The sequence below is a fragment of the Somniosus microcephalus genome, chromosome 15 (assembly GCF_052327205.1).
Source record: "Somniosus microcephalus isolate GS21.2 chromosome 15, FLI_Smic_1.0, whole genome shotgun sequence".
Classification (NCBI taxonomy): Eukaryota; Metazoa; Chordata; class Chondrichthyes; order Squaliformes; family Somniosidae; genus Somniosus; species Somniosus microcephalus.
The window spans coordinates 90,107,696-90,131,359 of NC_141001.1; the positions used below are offsets into that span (position 1 = coordinate 90,107,696).

The 23,664-nt window shown below is 44.1% G+C and overlaps 1 long non-coding RNA gene across 2 annotated transcripts in view; it reads right to left on the reverse strand.

The window, feature by feature from the left end:
- Window positions 1–20,688, reverse strand: part of LOC147107074 (uncharacterized) — a 113,039-nt gene extending 92,351 nt beyond the window's left edge. For both annotated transcript variants that reach the window (XR_015081019.1, XR_015081020.1), the window contains exons 1-2: window positions 20,018–20,688; window positions 3,742–3,772 (exon numbers count right to left, since the gene is read on the reverse strand). This is a non-coding gene — a long non-coding RNA (uncharacterized LOC147107074). The remainder of the gene's footprint in view (window positions 1–3,741; window positions 3,773–20,017) is intronic.
- Between the last annotated feature and the right edge of the window lie 2,976 nt (window positions 20,689–23,664).

The following is a 23,664-nucleotide window of genomic DNA, read 5'->3' on the forward strand; positions in this document are numbered from 1 at the left end:
CCCTCCCCCCTTTCCCAGCCCCTAAACTTGCTTTCCATTTCCTGCTTTTTTCCAGTTCTGACGAAAGGTCTTTGACCTGAAACGTTAACTCTGTTTCTCTCTCTACGGATGCTGCCCTGGCCTGCTGAGTTTTTCCAGCGTTTTTCTGTTGTTATTTTGGATTTCCAGCATCTGCAGTATTTTGCTATCGTATCTTGTTAGAACAGTGCTCAGCCAGTGTTCTGAGAAAGCACACAGTTGTCAATAAACCATGGCCAATCTCCCAGGAACCTCCCAGATACTTGCCTGCAGCACTGCTGGTCGCAAAGGGGCTGCACATTGAGAGTAGAATCCTTTCTTGTTGAAATAGGTGACCAGATTGATCAAGGGAGTACATAGATGCTGTAATCTATAATCCCTTGAATCCTGAGGAATTCTGTCACTTGATAAAACTAGTAAATCGCCATGCTGCTGCTGCTGCTGCCAATTGCCCAGGGGGAGTGGAAAGAAACCATTTACTCGAGCAAACAGTCTATCTGTGACACTCTTTATGCATCTGTGCACAGCCAATTGGTTAATGTTATCGATGGCTCCAGTGGCAGATTGAAATTATCCTGTGCATCGAAGTCCAGGGTGGTTGTGACCTTTAAAGCCACGAGCAATACAGTGTTTACAGTGGAGGTTTGCTGTGGTTGCAGCGTGTGGCATAACGTATTGATGGCTTCTGTATGAAGGGCAGCTCCGCACAGAATGCTTCTGGGTCAGCTGGGAGTAGCAGCACTTTGAACTGTGTATTCTAGAATAAGGCCACTAGTAGATGGGTGCTCAGCACCTCTTGTATTGACCAACCAGTCTGTCCTCCCTTGGTTGCTCCTTCTCTTCATCCAAAAAAAAAACCCAAAGTTACAAGGATATTCCCAATGGGAAACCCATTGTGGCCTCTTTGGGTTGGGGTGGGAGGGTGGAAAGAAAATGAGAGTCCCACATCAGAAATAGTTTTAATGTACAGTAGCAGGAAAAAAAAATGGCCAAGAAATAGAAACATAGAAGATAGGAGCAGGAGTAGACCATTCGGCCCCTCGAGCCTGCTCCGCCATTCAATGAGATCATGGCTGATCATAAATAAACTCTCTCTGGAACCGTTTTAGAATAGCTGCTTGGGCCCTTTAAATCGACGTCACTTTTTCCTTACCCCCTACCAAAGCTCTACACCCATTTTATACAGGCATGATGGATGCTCTGCATTAATGACAGAATGTGGGACACATGACATCAGTGTCTGGCATCAGCTGGAAAAAATGGTGGACAATTGGCCTGGTGAAAAAGGGTGTCAACATTTGCCAGAATACCAATAAAGAGAGAGAAAAATCTAGGGTAAATTGTTGGAAATATAGTTGCTTTTTCTTAGCTAAAACTTTTGCTTTTATTCTTAAAATCAGATTTATTCAATGCAATGTAGTAGAGCACTGGAAGAGTTTTATATAGTTTGGATTTTTATTAATTCGCATAATTCCACAGTACAACAGGACAAAATCTACTCACGTCCAGCTCATCAAGTAGCAGTGACCAAATCACAGCAGTCCCAGAGACTACAATGGAACTAGTTCATTCCTAGAGCTTAGACCAGCTAAAGATTCAGATTCAGCAAAAACAAAACATTTTTATTGTACGGATTAAAGAGTATATACGCTGAACTATCAGCATATATCACTGATCGCTTGATTACAATTTTTAAACAGTAGATTTCCACCTCATTACTAGATTTTACTTTCTTTGATCTCAGATCCCATGTCTGCAGAACTCTGATCTGAAAACAATGAGCTACAGATCAGTGCTGTACTTATAGTATCACCACATTGGAATTCTCTCTTACTACAATCCAGGAGTTTCACTTCAAAACAAACTCTAGACATTTAGGTTCACGTTTACATCACCCTGGATTACAACTCATTTGAATTCTCATTCCCGCAGTTTGCTGTATATTTTAGTTTTTTTTTAAAAATACATTACAATCTAAATCAATAGGAATTCATTACAAAAGTAAGACATGATATTTAAGCAAGGTTTGTACATCTCAGTAGTGAGTTGGGTCTAAAAACTGGGACACGTTCCAGGAAGCCAGCATACCAATATAATCTGCGTTCACTTTACATGAAATTGCAACGTTTTACTACAGCTAATTCAGCAACATTAAGGAATAAGGGGCTCGGGTACTTCACGACCGACTAGATTCAATAATTATACGGAAAGTCCTTAAATGCGGTTTAGCACACAAAACGAGGAGTGGTGCCTTTAAGCCTAATGGGATGTTTTGCCTGCACATGCAGCTCCCTGGAGGCAAAAAGCAGCCTGTGCTTTTCAGTCTGAATTCTTGCCTGTGTGACGGCATGTGCTAAAGTCTGCTGACTTCAAATTTTCATTCCAGTTTTTTTCCCCAAAGTGGATCTTTTTTAAAAAAAAATGTGTCCAGTAACATCTACTTCAGATTTAAACTGCTTCACAATCATCAGCTGCACAGTCATTTTCCTGCTGGCTCATTTACTGTTATTGCCACGTATGAATCTATTGTCAATGATCACGCAGGAGCTGTTACAAGAAGTTTAAACTTGTTGGAGGAGGCTGCTTATAACATGCAAGGAATTAATACTATTGGAGCCTGTAGATCTATCGATGAACCTGCAATGAACATTGGGTATAAAAGTATTCTCGGAAGATAGCCCAACATGACCTTACCAGCAAGTCAGCGAGTGCACTGTGGAGCAACCGCCTCATTTAACCAGAGGCATTAATCTAAGACTACGATCTGGAGGAACTTGGTCTCTAAATAGGCCAACACAAAGTGCTTACAGGACTGTTAAAAATGTAGAGTGCTAGCCAATTCTGTGGAAATGCCATTAGCAGGTAGAAGCAGAAAAGGATAACCATAGATTAGCAACAACGATTCCCTGACAATAGGGTGAAAGCATAATTACATGATTAAATTGATCAAAAGGCCCCAAAATAATTTCAACATCCAGACACTCCCCAAAATAGGAGGGAATGAATTCATTTAAGAATTAGTTTCTCCAAGGTACAGTACGTTTGCTCAAATGTATTTCAACAAAGGCTGTCCTTAAAAGTGATAACTACGCTCTGTGAAAACACATTCTGATTAACTGGACTTTTATTGGCAATGGGCGCTCAACGTGACCCCATCTCTGGCACACATGCTTACTTAAAATTTTCAGTAGATTAACACAAGCAGTCAGGGAAATTTTGGCAATGAGAAGTTATAGGAACACGTTGTTTACTCTGATGTTTCCTTTTGATAAGGAGCATAGATGCGTTTCGCAGTATTAAATGAACTAATTTGAAACTACATTGCATTTGTACTTGATGCAGAAAATGACAGTCCTGGGTCACGTCCATTGCTTTACTTTCTCAGTCATAGTTTAATCAATGAGACTACAACAGCCCACATCAAGATTCGGAAAGCAACACAAAAATCATAAAGTAACACAAAGCAAGTAACAATAATGAAGAAGGAAAATGAACCTTGCCCAATGGACTGACTAATGGAGAAGTGTAAATATGTTTTACTGATGAAGCATTTTTTGACAGGATTGTTATTCTCATCTCTGCAACCATAAATCTACAGCAACAACCACCGCCTATTAGTTGACACTTTTAACGGGCAGAGTAAACCAGTGCCCAATTCTAATAAGGCATGTTCTGCTATCATGTTTCTTTGAACAATGTGCAACACACACGTGGAGGTCTTACCTTTGGAGCCAGGTGCTGCTCATTGGGTATCCTGTGGAATTAACAGCAAAACAAAAGTGAGGGTCTGCTGGCTTTAACTGTTATTAAAAAAAAAATCCTATCACTGTCCACTTGTCCTGGGCCTATTTCAGTAGAGATTCGTATTATAACTTACAATGGATTATTGGTGAATATAATTAGATTTACTGATACAAATTCTTCTGCTCCAGCATTTAATATGCGCTTTACTAATCTTTCACAACCTTTGCCTGGTCTTTTGTCCACATACACCTGAGGGCAATAATCTTCCTGTTAAGAAATTGTCATTTAGTTCTTTCAGTAATTTGGCACCAACTTTGAGCCAATTTGTTAACACCAGGTGTTAGCATAGCTTTCATTAATTGTGAATTCCCGGGTTCTTTATCAGGTGTGTGCGTTTTTCTCTCTCTAAGCCTATCGGCAATGTTTAGAATTTGCACCTAATTTTGTTCAATGATGTTGTATTTTGCCAGCTACACTAGTCTTCTCCCTTAAAGAGGGTTTAAGCACTTAAATTTAATTTAGAACACATATTAGGAATGGTGCCCAAACTCAGTTCATTCTATTTTACCACACAACCTGTATGTATTAGTAGGATTGGGAAAAACCTAATCCGGCTGGAATTCTATACAGCTGTTTACTTTGTTAAGGGAAAATACTACTGAAAAGGAATGGGAAAGTTAATCTAAATGAACTGTAACTTAATGTTCATTTGTCTTGGAAGGTTACAAGTTTGACTAAATGTTGAGCCCATGCAATATCTCCAAGAAAGGATGGCTTGAACCTTCAGGTGTGCCTCAATGTATCCATGCAAAGACTTATCTTTCCCAATCTTGGGCTTTTTGAGCACTGCTTGGACATCATGGGGTGGGACCTCCTGTGTGTTTGCTCCCAGTGACATGCGTAATCGGGGTGTAAAGCAAATACCCGGCGAAACAGATCGAAGAATCTCGGGTGCAAGTGTGCTATTCGTGTAACTAAGCTATACCTGAATTTCCTCAGGTTTTTACGCCCGTCTAGCAATTCCTGCCCTTGAATGCATCTCGGCTTATTGTAATGGCTCTGCCTCCAAGCTAAAGAGCCATCCACGCAAATTTTCCTGTAATTGCACTGGTTCAAAATATGTGTAAAATAAGCCTAGAATTATACGCAAGGCATATAACAAAGTAATTATTCTGGTGCTTCATTGATATTTTTGAGCGATTTAAAAAAAAAAACATTATCCTCACAGAGACCTGTATTGTATTTTCTGTTTCTTTGAATGCATTTTTATGGCATCAGTATAAGCCACATTAAAAATTGAAAAGCTGCCACGATTGCACATGCTGGGCCTAATGTGCATGAATGATAGTTAGATGGCTTGAAACTTTAATTTTCACACTTAAAGAAGGAATATGTGGTGAGAGTTAAGGGCTTTCCTCAGGCCCGATTGTTTACGCTGAAAGTTCCTTATTTTCTTTCTGCCTAAACACATCCTTGGTAGTGGCTGGCTGTTTTCAGTAATCAGCCAGAAGGAGGTGCAGTCTGAGCAGGATTGGTATTTTTCTGTCCTTTATCAAAAACGGAATATCTCCATTGCATGTATCACACCATCTATATCAAAGATTCTCAAACTGAGGGTCCCAGAGGATTTCTGTCTGTCTGTCCGAGGAGTGTGTGAATATTTGCCATACATAGAAGTTTCAAACATGCTGATCTAGAGTACAATCTAAGGTACCCAAGTTGAACCTTTTGACTCAAACCAGTGACTCTTGGATGGGAAGCAAGTGCTGAACCATCCAACTCTGTTCTGTTTAAGTAGCCGGTATTTTCAATACAGTCGTCTTCCACCCTTCATAAACATGAGGTCATCCAAAAATCTGCCGCCCATATATTAACTCTTACCAAGTCCCGTTCACCCATCACCCCTGTGCTCGCTGACCTACATTGGCTCCCAGTCCAGCAATGCATTGATTTTAAAATTCTCATCCCTCCCTATCTCTGTAACCTCCTCCAGCCCTACAACCTTCTGAGATCTCTGTGTTCCTCAAATTCTGGCTTCTTGCGCATCCTCGATTTTAATCGCTCCACCATTGGCGGCCGTGCCTTCAGCTGCCTAGGCCCTAAGCTCTGGAATCCCTCCCTAAACTTCCCCGCCTCTCTACCTCACTCTCCTTTAACACACTCCTTAAAACCTATCCTCCGCCTGTCCTAATGTCTCCTTAGGCGGCTCGGTTTAAAATTTTGTTTGATAATTGCTTGAGAAGCGTCTGGGGATGTTTTACTACGTCAAAGGTGCGATATAAATACAAGTTGTTGTTGAGTTGGTTTATTTGACTTTCAATCCAGAATTAACTTTATTAGGGCCATTGAATGAAATGTCCCTTTGTGAAAATTTGATACATCCAACAACTCAGAACAAACACGAAAGAAGTTCAAACGTGTAACTAACTTCAACAAAGTCATAACTGACAGATTATAAAGTATTTTTCAGATGTTCTGCTCCAGTGAGAGTAGCGAAACATCAAGCATGCAGGACAATTGTGTTTGTCAGGCTCTGGCACAGCTGGCCCTTTTCACTGTGAGAAGCTGATGGACAAGACCAATACCCTCACTGCTTCGGAGAACAAGAAGGGATTAGATAGTCTAGTTCAAGTCAAACAAAAGCCCAAAGTGAAAATATGCCTCTTTTAGAAAACGAACAAGGTAATTAGTAGTGGGCAAACGTCTTCATTTACCATGTTTTATAATGCATTTTGGATTAAATCAAGTAAATGCTTTGTAACAATACTTCAATGAACTGAATGTTAAAAGCAGAGTCCAGTGCATTGAAAAGTTTGTTTTGTTTTACTCGATTCCACAACGAATATATGATGAGAAAGTTGGTTCAAAGAATTAGATGCAATTTCTAAGTCACTAAATATTTGGGTATGTGCCCAAAGGCTTTCCCATGCAAAAAGTTAGATGATATAGTGCGTAATATTATAAATAAAATATTACAAATCTCTACAATCTTCTCAACTGTGCCAAATGTGTACTTGATTGATTGAACTGCTATCAGAGAACCCCTATGACATAAGGAAAGCCAGTCTCAGTACAAAGCATTGCCCTAATTTTAACTCAAGGCGGGTATTGGGCGAGTGGGGCCCCGAGGGGGGCAGCAAACCATCCTGATCTTGGCAGTGAGGGGCTCAGGAGATTTTAATTCCCGGACCTCATTTTCATGCCCAACCCCGCCAACAATCAGTCGCCTGTCCAAAACTGGCAGGAGCACAATGTTGGGCAGCAGGAGGTCACCACTGGGGACCAAAGGAACGGTCCCTGGCACTCAGGTAAGTCGCAGGCAGAGGGGGGGTTTCTGGAGGGTCTCACGATTGGGAGGGAGACCGGGGCAGGGATGCCTAAATCCGTAGAAGCACTCCTGCTTCCCCACTCAGGCCCATGGTTAAAATTGCAGTTGGACCCCATGACATCATCAGTGTCTGATCTGCACATATAAAGAAGGGCCCTGCCAGTTTCTGACAGGTGTCCTTCTCACCTGCTCAGAAGAACATAAATAAATGCCTGTGGAAAGAGAGCAGGACATCCGCAGATGAGCCCCACAGGGGATTCTAACTGCCCACCCATCTGGTTTCTGCTGGGCAGACAGGGTTAAAATCACCCCTCATATGTTCAATCTCACTACATTATGGACCTGTCATTATAAAGTAACAATTTTACTTCAGGATTCTGCAGGTATGAAGACTGGACCAACACATCACCATACCTATCCCATCAGCTTTAGATCTGACTGGCAACCGAAACAGTGCTAGGATGATATGAGTATTTTGTAGCATGACGTGCTTGTATATTCACAATAAAATTGCCCAATTGCCTAGCCTTTGGTTCTCCATTCACCATGATACCTCTGAAGCTGCCAATGTGCTCGACAACTCACCGACCTCCACCTTTGGTGCTCTCGTCCCCAGATAAACCTTCACCGTCTTACACCCCAGTTGTTCACCCTGGTAAAGCCCCCATCTTCACTCCCTCAAGCTCGAGGGGTGTAGATTGCAGCCTATCTGGCACACAACTGGTTTAGCCAACCATCATCAAACCTGGCTGTGCCACTTCAAGCGACATCGGGCCTCACTCTTCTCTGCCAAAACCACCCACTACTCTAGGATTATCCTGGAAAGCAAAGATAACTACCCAGCTACTTTTCTCAACTACTAACCATCTTCTTAAACCTGTCCACCCTCACATCTAATAAATTCGAGAAACTCATGGACTTCTTTGTCACCAAGATAGAAATCCTCTGTTACTTCCATCTCTTCCTATCAAGCCAAAACTTTCCTCAGGCCTCCACCTGCACAAACCCTGAAACCCATCTCTTGCTCTCTAGTTTCTCTCCCATCTCCCACTGTGCCCTCTCCAAGCTCATCTCATCCATAAAACCTACCTCCTACTCCCTTGACCCCATTCCCATTAAACTGCTGACTACCCAAATTCCCTTCCAGGCCCTCATGCTATCTCCCTATCCTCAGGGCTGTCTCCTCCCTTTTAAAGCCGCCATCACTCCCTCCTCTTTATCCTTGCAAACTATCATCCCATCACCAACCTCCCTTCTCCCCCCAAAGTCTTAGAGCAATTTGTCACTTCCCAAATCTGCCCATCTCTCCCGCAACTCCCTGTTTGAATCTCTCTAATCAAGTTTCCGCCCCCTCCGGCAGCATCAAAACAGTCTTAACAAAAATCATAAACAATATTCTCTGTGACTGTGACCATGGTGCATTTTCCCTGCTTGTCCTTGTAAACCTCTCTGCAGCCTTTGACAGGGTTGACCTCTCCTCTATTGTCCAGCAAAGTAGGCCTGCCCTCTCTTGATCTGATCATAGCAGGAGAATCTCCAGCAATGGAGAATCTCTTTCAGCCGGAACACCTGTCCCCCAAGGATCGATCCTTGCACCACCACCACCCCCCCGCCCAACCCCTCTTCCTCATGTACATGTTGCCCCTTGGTGACTTCATCCGCAGACAAGGGGTTAGCTTCCACATACACACTGATAACAGCTACCTCTACCTCTCTCGACCCCTCCACTGCCTCTGTGCTTGTCCGACATCAAGTCTTGGATGCACTGCAATTTCCCCCAGCGATTAGTGGGGAGACTGAAGCTACCATCTTCAATCCTTGCCAGATACACAATGCCCTTGCCAGTGATGCAATTTCCCTCCTCAGCCGCTATAGCAGGCCAACCTCAGCATCCTATCAAGAAATGGCTGAGCACACTGGATACAGCAAAGGCTATGGGCCCCGACAACATCCCGGCTATCGTGCTGAAGACTTGTGCTCCAGAACTAGCCGCGCTTCTAGCCAAGCTGTTCCAGTACAGCTGCAACACTGGCATCTACCCAACAATGTGGAAAACTGACAGGTATGTCTTGTCCACAAAAAGCAGGACAAATCCAATCCGGCCAATTACCGCCCCATCAGTCTACTCTCAATCATCAGTAAAGTGATGGAAGGTGTCATCGACAGTGCTATCAAGCGGCACTTACTCACCAATAACCTGCTCACTGATGCTCAGTTTGGGTTCCGCCAGGATCACTGGGCGCCAGACCTCATTACATAACATAAGAACATAAGAAATAAGAGCAGTAGGAGGCCATTTGGCCCCTTAAGCCTGCTCCACCATTCAATAAGATCATGGCTGATCTTGTACCTCAACTCCACTTTCCTGCACTATCCCCATATCCCTGTATCCCTTGATTCCCTTAATATCCAAAAATCGATTGATCTCTGTCTTGAATATACTCAATGACTGAGCCTCCATATCCCTCTGGGGTAGAGAATTCCAAAGATTCACCACCCTCTGAGTGAAGAAATTTCCCCTCATCTCAGTCCTAAATGGCCGACCCCTTATTCTGAGACTGTGGCCCCTGATTCTAGACTCCCCAGCCAGGGGAAACATCCACCCTGCATCTACCCTGTCAAGCCCTGTAAGAATTTTGTATATTTCAATGAAATCACCTCTCATTCTTCTAAACTCCAGAGAATATAGGCCTAGTCTTCTCAATCTCTCCTCATAGGACAATTCCCCCCTCCCAGGAATCAGTCTGGTGAACATTTGTTGCACTCCCTCTATGGCAAGTATATCCTTCCTTAGGTAAGGAGACCAAAAGTGTACACAATACTCCAGGTGTGGTCTCACCAGGGCCCTATATAATTGCAGTAAAACATCTTTACTCTTATACTCAAATCCTCTTGTAATAAATGCCAACATACCATTTTCTTTCCAAACATGGACAAAAGAGCTGAATTCCAGAGGTGAGGTGAGAGTGACTACCCCTTAACATCAAGGTAGCATTTGACTGAGTGTGGCATCAAGGAGCCCAAGTAAAACTGAAGTCAATGGGAATCAGGGGGAAAACTCTCCTCTGGCAGGAATCATACCTAGCACAAAAGAAAAAGGTTGTGATTGTTGGAGGTCAATCATCTCAGCCTCAGGACATCACTGCAGGAGTTCCTCAGGGCAGTGTCCTAGGCCCAACCATCTTCAGCTGCTTCATCAATGACCTTCCCTCCACCATAAGGTCAGAAGTGGAGATGTTCGCTGATGATTGTACAGTGTTCAGTTCCATTTGCAACTCCTCAGATAGTGAAGCAGTTCATGCCCACATACAGCAAGACCAGGACAACATTCAGGCTTGGGCTGATAAGTGGCAAGTAATATTCACGCCACACAAGTGCCTGGCAATGACTATCTGCAACAAGCGAGAGTCTAACCACCTCCCCTTGACATGCAACGGCATTACCATTGCCAAATCCCCCATCATGAACATCCTGGGGGTTACCATTGACCAGAAACTTAACTGGACCAGCCACATAAATACTGTGGCAACAAGAGCGGGTCAGAGGCTGGGTATTCTGCAGCGAGTGTCTCACCTCCCGACTCCCCAAAGCTTTTCCACCATCTACAAGGCACAAGGCAGGAGTGTGATGGAATACTCTCCACTTGCCTGGATGAGTGCAGCTCCAACAACACTCAAGAAGCTCGACACCATCCAGGACAAAGCAGCCCACTTGATTGGCACCCCATCCACCACCTTAAACATTCACTCCCTCCCTCACCGGCGCACCGTGGCTGCAGTGTGTACCATCTACAAGATGCATTGCAGCAACTCGCCAAGTCATCTTTGGCAGCACCTCCCAAACCCACGACCTCTACCACCTAGAAGGGCAAGGGCAGCAGGCACATGGGAACACCATCACCTCCAAGTTCCCCTCCAAGTTACACACCAGCCTGACTTGGAAATATATCGCTGTTCCTTCATCATTGCTGCTCAAAATCCTGGAACTCCCTCCCTACCAGAATTATGGGAATACCTTCACCACGCGGACTGCAGTGGTTCAAGGTGGCTCACCACCACCACCATCTCAAGGGCAGTTAGGGATGGGCAATAAATGCTGGCCTTGCCAGCGACGCCCACATCCCAGGAACAAATAAAACAAAAATTTGACCCTGAACTGAGCTTCTGACCCCATATCTTTTCCATCACCAAAGAATGCCTACTTCCACCTCTGTATCATCATCAGCCTCTGCCCCTACCTCAGCCAATCTGCTACTGTTTTTGTCAGCTCCAGACACAACTAATCCAAAGCTGTCCTGGCCAGCTTTCCACCCTCCCCTTCCGTAAACATCAGTTCTCCAAAACGGCACCTGTATTCTGTCCAGCATCAAGTTACACTCACTGATCATCTCTGTCCTTGTTGACCAACATTGACTTCTGATCTCCCAATACCTCCAATTTAAAATTCTCATTCCTTTGTTGAAAACCTTTCATGACCTTACCCACCTTTTTCTCTGTACCTCCTCCAACCCTTCAGAAATGCCTACTCCCAAACACACTGCTCCTCCGACTCTTGTCTATCTCGCTCTCTTCACCCCACCATTAGAAGCCATGTCTTAAGCTGCCTAAGCCCCACATTCCACCCCTAAACCCCTCCAACTCTCCACCCCGCTGTCCTTCTTTAAGAACTACCTTAAACCATACTTCATTTACCGAGTTTTTGGCCACCTATCTAATTTTCATTCCCTCTCCCCCCATCGGGCAAAAAATGAGACAGTTGTACGATGAAAATGGCAACTGATCCCTCTGATAGCCGGATCATCACCATTTTGGTGGAGGCCTTGAAATGGGCAGCTCAGCCGTTTTCCAGAAAGAGGCAAGCACCTAGGACATAAGTAGTAGGAGCAGGAGTAGGCCATACGGCCCCTCGGGCCTGCTCTGCCATTCAATAGGATCATGGCTGATCCGAACTTAGACTCACGTCCACTTCCCTGCCCGCTCCCCGTAACCCCTTATTCCCTTTTTAGCTAGGAAACTGTCTATTTCCGTTTTAAATTTATTTAATGTCGCAGCTTCCACAGCTCTCTGAGGTAGTAAATTCCATAGATTTACTACCCTCTGAGTGAAGAAGTTGTAAAGTCTGTGGGTTGTTTAGTTAATTAATACACATACTACCAGAGTAACTTAAAACAGGACTTTACTATTCGAAGGTCAGGGTGAATCTGCCCAATAAATCCTGACACAGCACTTATATACCGGTGTGGTCACCATCAGTATTACAGTATACAGAAGCCAACAAAGTAGTGCAACACCTAAAGTAGTTCTCTTAAAGGTGGACGGTTACATACAATAGTTCTCTTAAAGGTAGACGGGTACATACACTACAATCCTCCCTTTTTAGCTTACAACATACTGATTCCCCATTAAACATACATTATAACATATATACAACTTTATGCAAGACAGTTCACAGATTCAGTCTCTCTGGAGGTTTCCGGACTCTGTCCGGATAACGCCTCGGCGGTGTCGTAACTCCCGGCGGGGTAGGTGGTGCTTCTGGCAAGGTCGATTCGGCTTGAAGGACAGTGTCAGGTTCATCTGATTCCAGTATTACCAGATCGGAGGTAGGTGTTCTGGGTATCTCTGTCTCAACATTAACCGTGTAAGGTGGTGGAGTAGGTTGGCCATTTGTGGCTGACCCTATGATCTGGTCAACATGGCGCCTTATTATACTGTCCCCAATGTCCACCGTATACATCAACGGCCCTAGCCTTTTTCCAATAGTTCCAGGCTGCCATTTCTCGGTACGGTAGTCCCGGGCCAAAACTTGTTGACCTATCTGAAAAGATCTAGTTGGCCTTTCATTCATGCCCTGGAATTGCCGGTTCTCTACGTCCCTTCTGACGTTTGGCTTAAGCAAATCCAGCCGGCATCTTCGTCGTCTATTAAAAAACATCATGGCGGGAGTTTGATTTGTGACTGCATGTGTTGCATTCCTGTACGCCAACAAGAAGCTATCCACCTTATGTTGTAAGTTAATGGGTTCATTACCCATGGCCTTTATGGCCTTCTTGAAGGTCTGGACAAACCTTTCAGCCAATCCATTGGAGGCGGGATGGTATGGGGCTGACGTGTAGTGCTTAACCCCATTGCTCTTTAAGAATTTCTTGAATTCTTCGGACACAAATTGCAGTCCATTATCAGAACAGATCTGTTCCGGCAGCCCATTCCTAGCAAACATGGTCCTTAACACTGATGGTTTTTTCCGTGGTGGTGGTGGACATCTTTATCACCTCCGGCCACTTGGAGTGTGCATCCACCGCTATTAGAAACATTGAGTCCATAAATGGACCAGCAAAGTCGATGTGTACCCTTTGCCAAGGAGATGAGGGCCACTCCCATGGATGCAGAGGAGCCTGTGGTGGCGCGTTTTGGACCTTCTGGCATCCTAGACAGCTCTTAGTGATTTCTTCGATGTCCCCATCAATGCCTGGCCACCACACAAACGCTCTTGCTAGGTTCTTCATTTTCACTCCACCCAGATGTCCCTCGTGCAGCTCCTTTAACACCTTCTGTTGAAGTTTGGGTGGAATCACCACTCTAGATCCACACATCAGGGTTCCTTGACACACTGACAGCTGTTCTTTTCTCTGCGAAAATGCTGGCAGCGTTGGTTCGCCCTGTGCTGGCCATCCCTCCACCGTTAAATCATAGACTCGTGAGAGAGTCGGGTCATTTCTTGTTTCGTTTTCGATCATCGAATTTGTTACTGGTAGACATTCCACTATGGATGAGTGGAACATCTCTACCGGGTCCACTGTAGTTGCTTCTTCTACTATCGGCAATGGCAAGCGCGATAACCCATCAGCATTTCCATGCTGTTTGGACCTTTTGTATTCGATGTCATATTGGTGTGCCCCAAGTAACACGGACCACCTCTGTAACCTTTGCGCTGTCATGGTGGAAACGGCCTTGTTAGGGTTGAATATGGACACCAACGGCTGGTGGTCTGTCAGTAATGTGAACTTCTTGCCCTGCAGGTAATGATTGAATTTCTTTACGCCCCACACAAGGCTGAGGGCCTCCCTATCTATTTGAGCATAATTTCGCTCCGCGGAGGTCAATGATCGGGACGCGAATGCCACTGGCCTTTCCGAGCCATTTGGTAACTTGTGTGAAAGTACTGCTCCAATTCCATAGGGGGAAGCATCACAAGCTAGACGAAGAGGTAACGTTGGGTTGAAATGAGCCAACACTTCTTCAGAGGTAATCAACGCCTTGCTTCTGCGAAAGGCCTTTTTACATTCCTCACTCCACTTCCATGGTATTTCTTTCCGCAACAGAGCATTCAGCGGATGCAGCACCGTGGATAGATTCGGCAGAAACTTGTGATAATAATTAATGAACCCCAAGAATGATCTTAACTGTGATACGTTTTCCGGAGCGGGGGCCTTCACGACAGCTTTTATCTTGTCAGGTGACTTGTGCAGCCCCTCTCGGTCAATGACATGACCGCAGTACGAGATCCGTTTTTGGAAGAACTCACATTTCTTGCGATTAACTCGAAGGCCATATTCCTTCAACCTAGTGAGCACCAGTTTCAAATTTGTGAGGTGTTCTTCCTCGTCTTCTCCCGTAATCAGGATATCGTCTAAGTAACACTGCGTGCTTGGAATTCCTTGTAATACCTGCTCCATGGCCCTCTGCCAAATTGCTGGAGCCGAAGCTACCCCAAAAACCAGTCTATTATAACGATACAAGCCTCTGTGTGTGTTGATGGTGAGGTACTGACGCGACTCTTCCTCGACTTCCATTTGTAAGTATGCCTGTGCCAGGTCTATCTTGGTGAAGTGTTTCCCTCCAGCCAACGAAGCAAAGATGTCTTCAATCCGCGGAAGCGGGTATTGTACCGTGTGAAGCACCGGATTCACTGTGATCTTGATGTCTCCACAGATGCGGACCTTCCCCGGTCCCCCTGGCTTGTTACTTGGTGAAGACTTCATGACGGGAACAATGGGCGTGGCCCACTCACTCCAGTCCACTTTTGACAGTACCCCTGATCGTTCAAGTTCTTCCAGTTCTGCCTCCACAGCAGGTCGTATCGCGTAAGGTACCGATCTGGCTTTGAAAAATTTTGGGCTTGCATGTTCTGCAATCTTAACCTTTGCTTTAATTCCTCGCAGTGTTCCCAGTCCTTGCTGGAATACCTCTTTAGCTTCGTCCAATATTCTGGACAACCGTTCAGGTTTGACATCTTCCTTTCCGGAATCTACCGTCATTGTGTTTAGTGAATGCCAGTCTATCTTTATTTTCCTGATCCACTCCCGTCCCAGAAGTGGTGGACCTCCCTCAGGCAACACATACAGGTCCATCCTTTGGTAATCTTTGTCCTTGTATCTCACCTTGACTTCTATCTTTCCGATGGGGTATACTTTGTGCCCCGTGTATGTCTGCAATACTAGTTCCGTATCCCGTAGGGGAATATGCTTGAATAACTTTTTATAATCATGCTTATTCATGACCGTCAATGCCGATCCGGTGTCCACTTCCATTTTCACTTGGACTTTTACAATCTGTAGTGTGATCCAGATAGCTTGTCGGTCAGCTTCATTACTCACATTGTGAATTCTCAGACTATCCAGTTCCTTGCAGTTGGAGTGTGAGTCCGAATTCTGTTCTTCCGGACTCTTCCTAGTCACCTCATGTACCTTCCTGTACCTCTTTTGTGGTGACTCATTATTGTTGGTCTTCTTTCCTGACCGGCATACCTTAGCTATGTGACCGAGCTTGCCACATTTCCTACATTCCTGGTTTTTAAACCAGCATTGGTTCTGGTCGTGTGTTGTCTTCCCACAACAATAGCATTTTGTTGTACCCGAAGTAATTTGCTGCACACTGAGTGCCGCTGCCTTTAGCTGCATTTCTGCCGTTCCTTTCGCTGCGGCTTCGTTCGATGCAGCAATAAGGACAGCCTTATCAAGTGTAAGATCGTTCTCTTCGAGCAGTCGTTTTTGTGTTTCTTCCTTCGACATTCCGCACACGAATTTGTCTCTGAGTGCCTCTGCCAGATTTTCCCTAAACTGACAGTGTTTCGCTAGCCTACGCAGTTCAATCAGGTACTCCGCGTTGCTTTCCTCTTTCCGTTGCGTTCTCGCGTAAAATTTGGATCGTTCCACTAACATCAGCGGTGCGGGGTTAAAATGATCCTTCAGGACAGCAACAATATCATCGAAAGTCTGATCCGCCGGTTTAGCTGGTGCTAGTAGATGCTTCAAGAGCCCGTATGTCTTCGCGCCCATCGAGTTTAGCAAAGTTATAGCTTTGTCATCTTCTTCTATTTTATTGGCCTCACCATAGATCTCAATGCGTTCCACATACGTGGCCCAGTCTTCTACCTCGGAATTAAAATCATTGATGTTACCACGCTTAGGCATCTTCCTCTCTTCCTGATAACACCACGGATTATTTCTTTAAATTTTCTTTTTTTTTTCTTCAAGATGGCGGTTCCCGCGAAAATGGCGGTTTCCCGCGCTTATCTTCTCTCCCCGCCCACTTCAATGGCGGTTCCCCACTTCTGTCTGTCTTCTCCGCCTAATGGCAGCTTCCCGTGTTTCTTCCCCTGGCGGGAGGGGTACACTTTCCCCACGGGCGATGGCCGCTGGCTTTCAGGTTCACAGCCTGCGCGTCGGCTTCAGTGCTTTCCCTTTTCTCGGCAGGGCAACCGGCGCTGGGTACACCCCGTTGACGGCGAACAGTTTCAGCCGCTGGGCTGGCTCTCGCTCAGTCTCCCTTGGTCAGCTCTGCCTCTCCCGCTCGCTCGGCTCCCAATCGCGCCTCCCAGCCCTCTTGCAGTCCGGTGCTTCCCTCCCCGGCTGCGGCTGAGTTTTTATATCTTCCCGCGCCTATGCTCCCGGTCACACCGCTTCGTGGCTTCGGTCGCTGCCCGGCCTTTTTCGCCGGTCGCGGTCTAGCTGTCTCATGACGCCGTTGCGTCCCCAGCCTGTCTGTACCGCGGCTTCCTTGCGCCACGCTGCCCCAGTCTCAGCGCCTCTGGGCCCGACTTCTGTCCGGCTCCTTTCCCCCTCGACCGTGGTCGAGTGCACCGCCCTTATCCTCCGGTTATTCTTTTTACTTTTCCCTTACTCACAGTCACCGTGGCCGGCTTGCTTCTCGTGCTGATCGGCTCACTCCTCACCGTGGCAGAAGGGACAGTCAGTGCCTGTTGCTGATGGAAGTCTTTGTCTCTGAATTCTTCCTCCTTTCCAGCTCTGCAGACTCGAGTTTTCTCCCAGCAGAATGACGAGGGCGGTTGCCTCTTCTCGACGCTCGTTAACTGCTTCGGAAGTATTGTTGCCGCAGGGTACGATCGGACTCGTTGCCACTGTAAAGTCTGTGGGTTGTTTAGTTAATTAATACACAGACTACCAGAGTAACTTAAAACAGGACTTTACTATTCGAAGGTCAGGGCGAATCTGCCCAATAAATCCTGACACAGCACTTATATACCGGTGTGGTCACCGTCGGTATTACAGTATACAGAAGCCAACAAAGTAGTGCAACACCTAAAGTAGTTCTCTTAAAGGTGGACGGTTACATACAATAGTTCTCTTAAAGGTAGACGGGTACATACACTACAGAAGTTTCTCCTCATCTCAGTTTTGAAAGGGCAGCCCCTTATTCTAAGATTATGCCCCCTAGTTCTAGTCTCACCCATCAGTGGAAACATCCTCACTGCATCCACCCGATCAGGCCCTCTCACAATCTTAAATGTTTCGATAAGATCGCCTCTCATTCTTCTGAATTCCAATGAGTAGAGGTCCAACCTACTCAACCTTTCCTCACACGTCCACCCCCTCATCTCTGGAATCAACCGAGTGAACCTTCTCTGAACTGCCTCGAGGGCAAGTATATCTTTTCTTAAATATGGAAACCAAAACTGTACGCAGTATTCCAGATGTGGCCTCACCAATACTCTGTATAACTGCAGCACGACTTCCCTGCTTTTATACTCCATCCCCCTTGCAATAAAAGCCAAGATTCCATTGGCCTTCCTGATCACCTGCTACACCTGCATACTAACCTTCTGTGTAACCTGATTGGCTAATGTTTTTGTGGGCCGCGCAGCCCCTTTAAAGGGCCGCGTGGCCTATTCAAAATTCCGCGCATGCGCGTTTTTTCCATTTAAAAGCCTGTGAGCCAGCTGGGCGGGAGCTCCAGTTTAAACGGGACGTTACTCATTAGCCCTATCATTTCAATCGGGCCCCAATGCAATTTTGAAGTGCCAATGGGTGGATCATGTGCCACCTAGAACAGCGTAACCAATGGTCACTACTGCAGGCCACTCCAAAAAGGTTTTAAAAACTCTGAACAATTTTTGCAGTTCCAGGAGCAGCATTCCAGGTTGGTCCCCTTGGGATATTTTTCGATGTTAAAGGTACTGCATTAATAAGTTGTTATTGAAGGGAATATTCTCTTGAAATTGAGGATTATGACATTTTCACTCGTCCCAATGGTACATGTAAAGAACTTGGTGCAGTCGAACTTTACTTTGAAAACTAATTCACTGGGATTTTCTGCTGTGTGCACTCCCCAGCACGTGAATCGTCCAACATTCATTTGAATGGGCAGAAAAGTTCAGACTGGTGAACACACAAGTAGAAAACCCAGACATCAAGTCAAAACAGCTAAAATAAGCTTACATTGACCAGAAACTTCCTGAATCATTCTTGACCGGATCGTCCTACGTGCTGTGATATTAGCACACATTTGCTGCTAATTCCAATATTACCACTGGCAATATGTTAATTTCTACTATTCCATGTTTTCCACATGAGATTTGCATGAGCTTTAAGTGGTAAAACACATGTTGACATAAGCACCAATTAAGGCGATTATTAGGGAATTGACCTGACTAAATTGAGAAAGTAACTTTTAGGTTACTCAAGCTCCATGTATCATTTTCATCACAAATACAGTCAGGTTAAACACCATTGGCCAGATACTCAATAGCTTTTCTACATTTGTGAGTTTAGAAATGTCTTGTACGAGTGAACTGTTCATTTTGGTCACTCATGTTATACATCAAAGCAACAGCAAGAAGAAGGATAAGGATGTATCCTTTACGAAAGATATACAGTACAGAACTAATTACAAAGCCTTGACTGAGCAGCAAGGTGTGTGGCAATTCAGTTTCACTAGAGATGCCCTCACCAGCATCTCCCACATGCTCATTAAATACCTGGAATCCCCATTCTTTAAAGCAATAGCACTGAAGCTGTTTGAAGCAATGATTGAAACTTTACTCTGATCTGTTGCCTTAATTTATCGTCAGTGACAATCTACCATGAAAAAATATTGTTATGGCTTCACAGCAAACAAACATTTCCACTCAGGATAGTATCCTCAAGTCATGAATGACAACCCCAAGTTATATAGAATTTACAGCACAGAAACAGGCCATTCAGGCCAACTGGTCTATAAATGTAAGTGAGTTACTGTTGGCTTGGCAGTTTGATAGGGTTTTTAAACAGGAACTAGTGATTGTGGAAATTAAGTTATTCTAGACATTTTTAATTGTTTTCATTAAATTCTTTTGAAGGGATATGGTACTGTGAGGAATATAAGCATTTTACACAGCTAACGGCACTCTTAAAAATCTGATTATAACTGATGAGTCCAGTCCAATAACTGCAGTGGTAAAGTATTGGACTTCAAATCCAAACATTCGCAAGTTTAAACCTCGGCCTCATCTATTAATCACACTTACCGTTCAGTCACATTAACAATTGACCAGCTTACAGGTTAAAAATAGTAACTGTATGAAACCTGGTTTGTCTTTAATTTTCTAACGCTCTTAAAGGATGCAAGAAATTACACAACAAAAAATTATTCATTATTTTTCACTATGCACTTCAGATAAGTGAATGCTCTGATTCATGCTTCCACTTACCCAGTGTGGTGTGAAGCCAAAGCCTTGCCAAGACTACCCAAGGGAGTTGGTCTCGCACCGCTTGATTTTAGCGTGCTCGGACATTAGATCGAGTTATACTGCCACCTTTATGTCAATGTGCATCCGAAGCTGCTTTGCACCAATGTGCAAGTGGTAAATGTTAAGTCCTTGGTTTTCAGCTTTCGAAAGCTTCTATAATTTGCATCTTGTTCTAATTAGTGAACACAAAATCTTGTATACTTTGCAGCTGGAAAGTAGCAACTTCAGTGATTAATTTAAAATGATCATTAAGAGATTGAGAACAGCGGTTGGGGGCAGTCTTTACACAAGGGTTGTTGGAATGCGTTGCCACAGTGAACGGTTGAGGCAGTGGCCGTTGTATTCTTTAAGGGAAAATTGGATAAGTATCTGACACAGAGGAAGATACAGGGCTATGGGGAGAGTGTGGGGTATTGGAATTAGTTTCGGATTGTTCTTCCAAAAAGCCAGATGGCTTCCTTCTGTACTGTAAAATTTTATGGTTCATAGTAATGGGAAAAGAGAGTGACCTCACATAAATGAGTACAGATAATAGATTAAACCCCTGTAAAAAAAAAAGGATCAGTGAGCTTCGCATTTGTCTCAAAATAAAATCGCCATGATTCAGCTTTACAGGCCCGCTCTGTAGTAAATAGTGCCATTCTTTCAGTGTAGATTACTACCATTTTAACAGCAGAGATTTAAGTACAAATTTTGTTATCTCACATATAATGCTGTTGTTTTATTTTCTTTTTTGTATGGCATTGTACAGAAAGGTGTAATTAAGAGCTTACGCAATCATGACGGTCACAAACTTTCTGACAGACCGGTTATGGCAAGCAGTTGTCTTATTAAATCCTTGCACACCCTGCTGTAAATCCAGATTAAAATACCACTGGAGAAAGAAGAGAGTGATAGGAGGGTGGGGACAATTAAGTGTTGGCAGACATTTCAATTGCATTGGCCAAGCTACAGACAAAAATATAGTTAGTACCTGTAATTTGTTCTTGCATGTATTCTGTGAAATCACCAAATTGATCTCAGATTTTCTCACAACAGAACAAAGCGGCATATAAATCTTTATTTTATAAAAGAGTACATGTGTGATCTCAGCTGGTTTGGCAATAGGGGTGTCGAACTGGCCTCAGCAACTCTAGGCTGGGAAGGGAAAAGAAAAATAAGCCAGGGGCTCCCGCTGAATCTGACTGCTGCTGGGAAGTGCACATTAGCAGAAAGGCACACATGTGTTATGCCTTACATAGCTAACTAGCCTGCCTTGAGCTGACACATGAAGAAAGGTCACCCAAGCAAGGTACTGGAGGGTTGCCTGTGTGATAGGAGTTGTATTCCAGCAAGAATCAGCCCCTTCAGGAGAGAAAACTGGAAGCTAAAAAGAGTATGCGAGTGTTTGTCTGTATCTGTGTGCAGCCACTGCATCACTGAAAATGTTTTAAGTTAGCTTCAGTTCCCATTAGGTGAAAAATAGAGATAACACAGGCCTCCAACTCTTGCATACCATCCAGTAGAAACGTTTCAGATTAAATCAGTGAAAAATGCACATGCGATATCTCATCCTTCTGGCATGCTCCATTGGTTAGTTTGTTTGTACATAGTATGCCATTATAGGCTGTTATAGTGAACATTAGCTTCTCATGAATTTCTCTCGAGTTTTTATGTAAAAGTGTATGCTTTCGTTACAGCTATAATGGAGTTAACATCTTATTCTACAAACAGCCATTTGATGAGGACAAAGTACCACAGGAAATACTGTGGTAGATTTTTGTCTTCACCGCCTAGACAGTAATCTGGCAGAATGATTGGCCAGCCTTTATAAAACCCACACAATATTCAGGTGGTAATGATGAAAATCTGTGTAATCAGAAATATTTACTTAACTTGTCTATATTTCTTTCACGTGCGTCTATTAATTCTGAATGCATATGCTGAACTTTCTGGCACTTGTTAACACTGAGGTGCATTGCTGTCAAAATGTTTATAATTTTTAGTGGCGCTTTCCTGTGCCTGTACTTTAATTGTCATGGCATCAAATAACATATTGAGCAATAGCAAACACTTTCCATATTAAGGTACACTTGTTTCCAGCCAGTGCTTGTGCTGAACTTTTTTTGTCCTTTTGTAATGCCTGAGAAAAAAAGGTGAGTATTTAGATTTTTAAAAAGAATATGTCAAAATGGCAGAGAAATTACTTTATCAGCAAAGGGAACTAATGCTTTTACCATAGTCATGGACTGAGAGAGAAGAGTGCTAAGGGGAAGGAAATCATTTTTGCAGAGGCTGTCTTAATAGTTTGATTGGCAACCATCAGGACCACCTCAGAGCTGAGTTGTGTTCCCTCTCTCTCATTATTACCAGGTACTATGGGAATATCATTATTTGAGGTCTGAGATAGGCATGAAGATATGTACTGCTAACAAGTTCTATGATATTCTGTAATGAGCAGCATGCCTGCGAGTGACTTCAGATATTACTGTGCATGAAATAGGAGCATTTATGTGAATCAATTTGCCTTCCTCAGCTATATTTAGAGTGCAGCCTGCTGAAACAGGTCTAATTATGTGCAGTGGAAAGTTGGATTCCAGTATACCATGTGACCTGGCTGTACTGATTGATATCCAATGTTTCTGAATTTTCATAAACTGTGGAGAGCTCTTAATCCAAACATGTTCATAAAAAGACCAGCCTTGAAAGATATACGCACAAAGAAAGACTTGCATTTATATAGCGCCTTTCACGACCACCGGATGTCTCAAAGCACTTTACAGCCAACGAAGTACGTTTGAAGTGGAGTCACTATTGTAATATAGGAAATGCAGCAGCCAATTTGCACACAGCAAGCTCCCACAAACAGCAATGTGATAATGACCAGCTAATCTGTTTTAGTGATGTTGATTGAGGGATATATATTGGCCAGGACACCGGGAATAACTCCCCTGCTCTTCTTTGAAGTAGTGCCATGGGATCGTTTACGTTCACCTGAGAGGGCAGACCGGGCCTCGGTTTAACATCTCATCCAAAAGACGGCACCTCTGACAGTGCAGCACTCCCTCAGCACTGCACTGGAGTGTCAGCCTAGCTTTATGTGCTCAAGTCCCTGGAGTGAGACTTGAACCCACAACCTTCTGACTGAGAGGCGAGTGTGCTACCCACTGAGCCACAGCTGACACAAGGCCATAAAAACTCCTGTTACATACTTTGCACCAGTTTTTAAACAAGATTCAGATTTTCAATAAAAAATAGGAAATGTGCTTTATCAAATAATAGCAGTATTTTTGTGGATGTTGGATGATGAAAAAATCAACGTGCCACGCACGGTAAAGTGCCAAATCGCTGAAAATTTTGAACAATCCTTTACAAGGTTTAGCGTGATCTTCTTTATTACATTAAAATGAACACTTTTTTAGGATCTCGGACATCTTTTCATCAGGTGAGAAATCAGGAGAAGCAATCCATAAAAAGAACAGGCCAGTTAATGATAGCAGTGCAGAGGTAGGCTCCTCTAACTCTTAATGACGTTACTTGTTTCACAAAATAAATACATTGTTCCTGGAATGGACTTTGCCAGTTGCTGTGTCCCTTAAGCTAAACAAAGGCGGTCTAGGTAATATGAT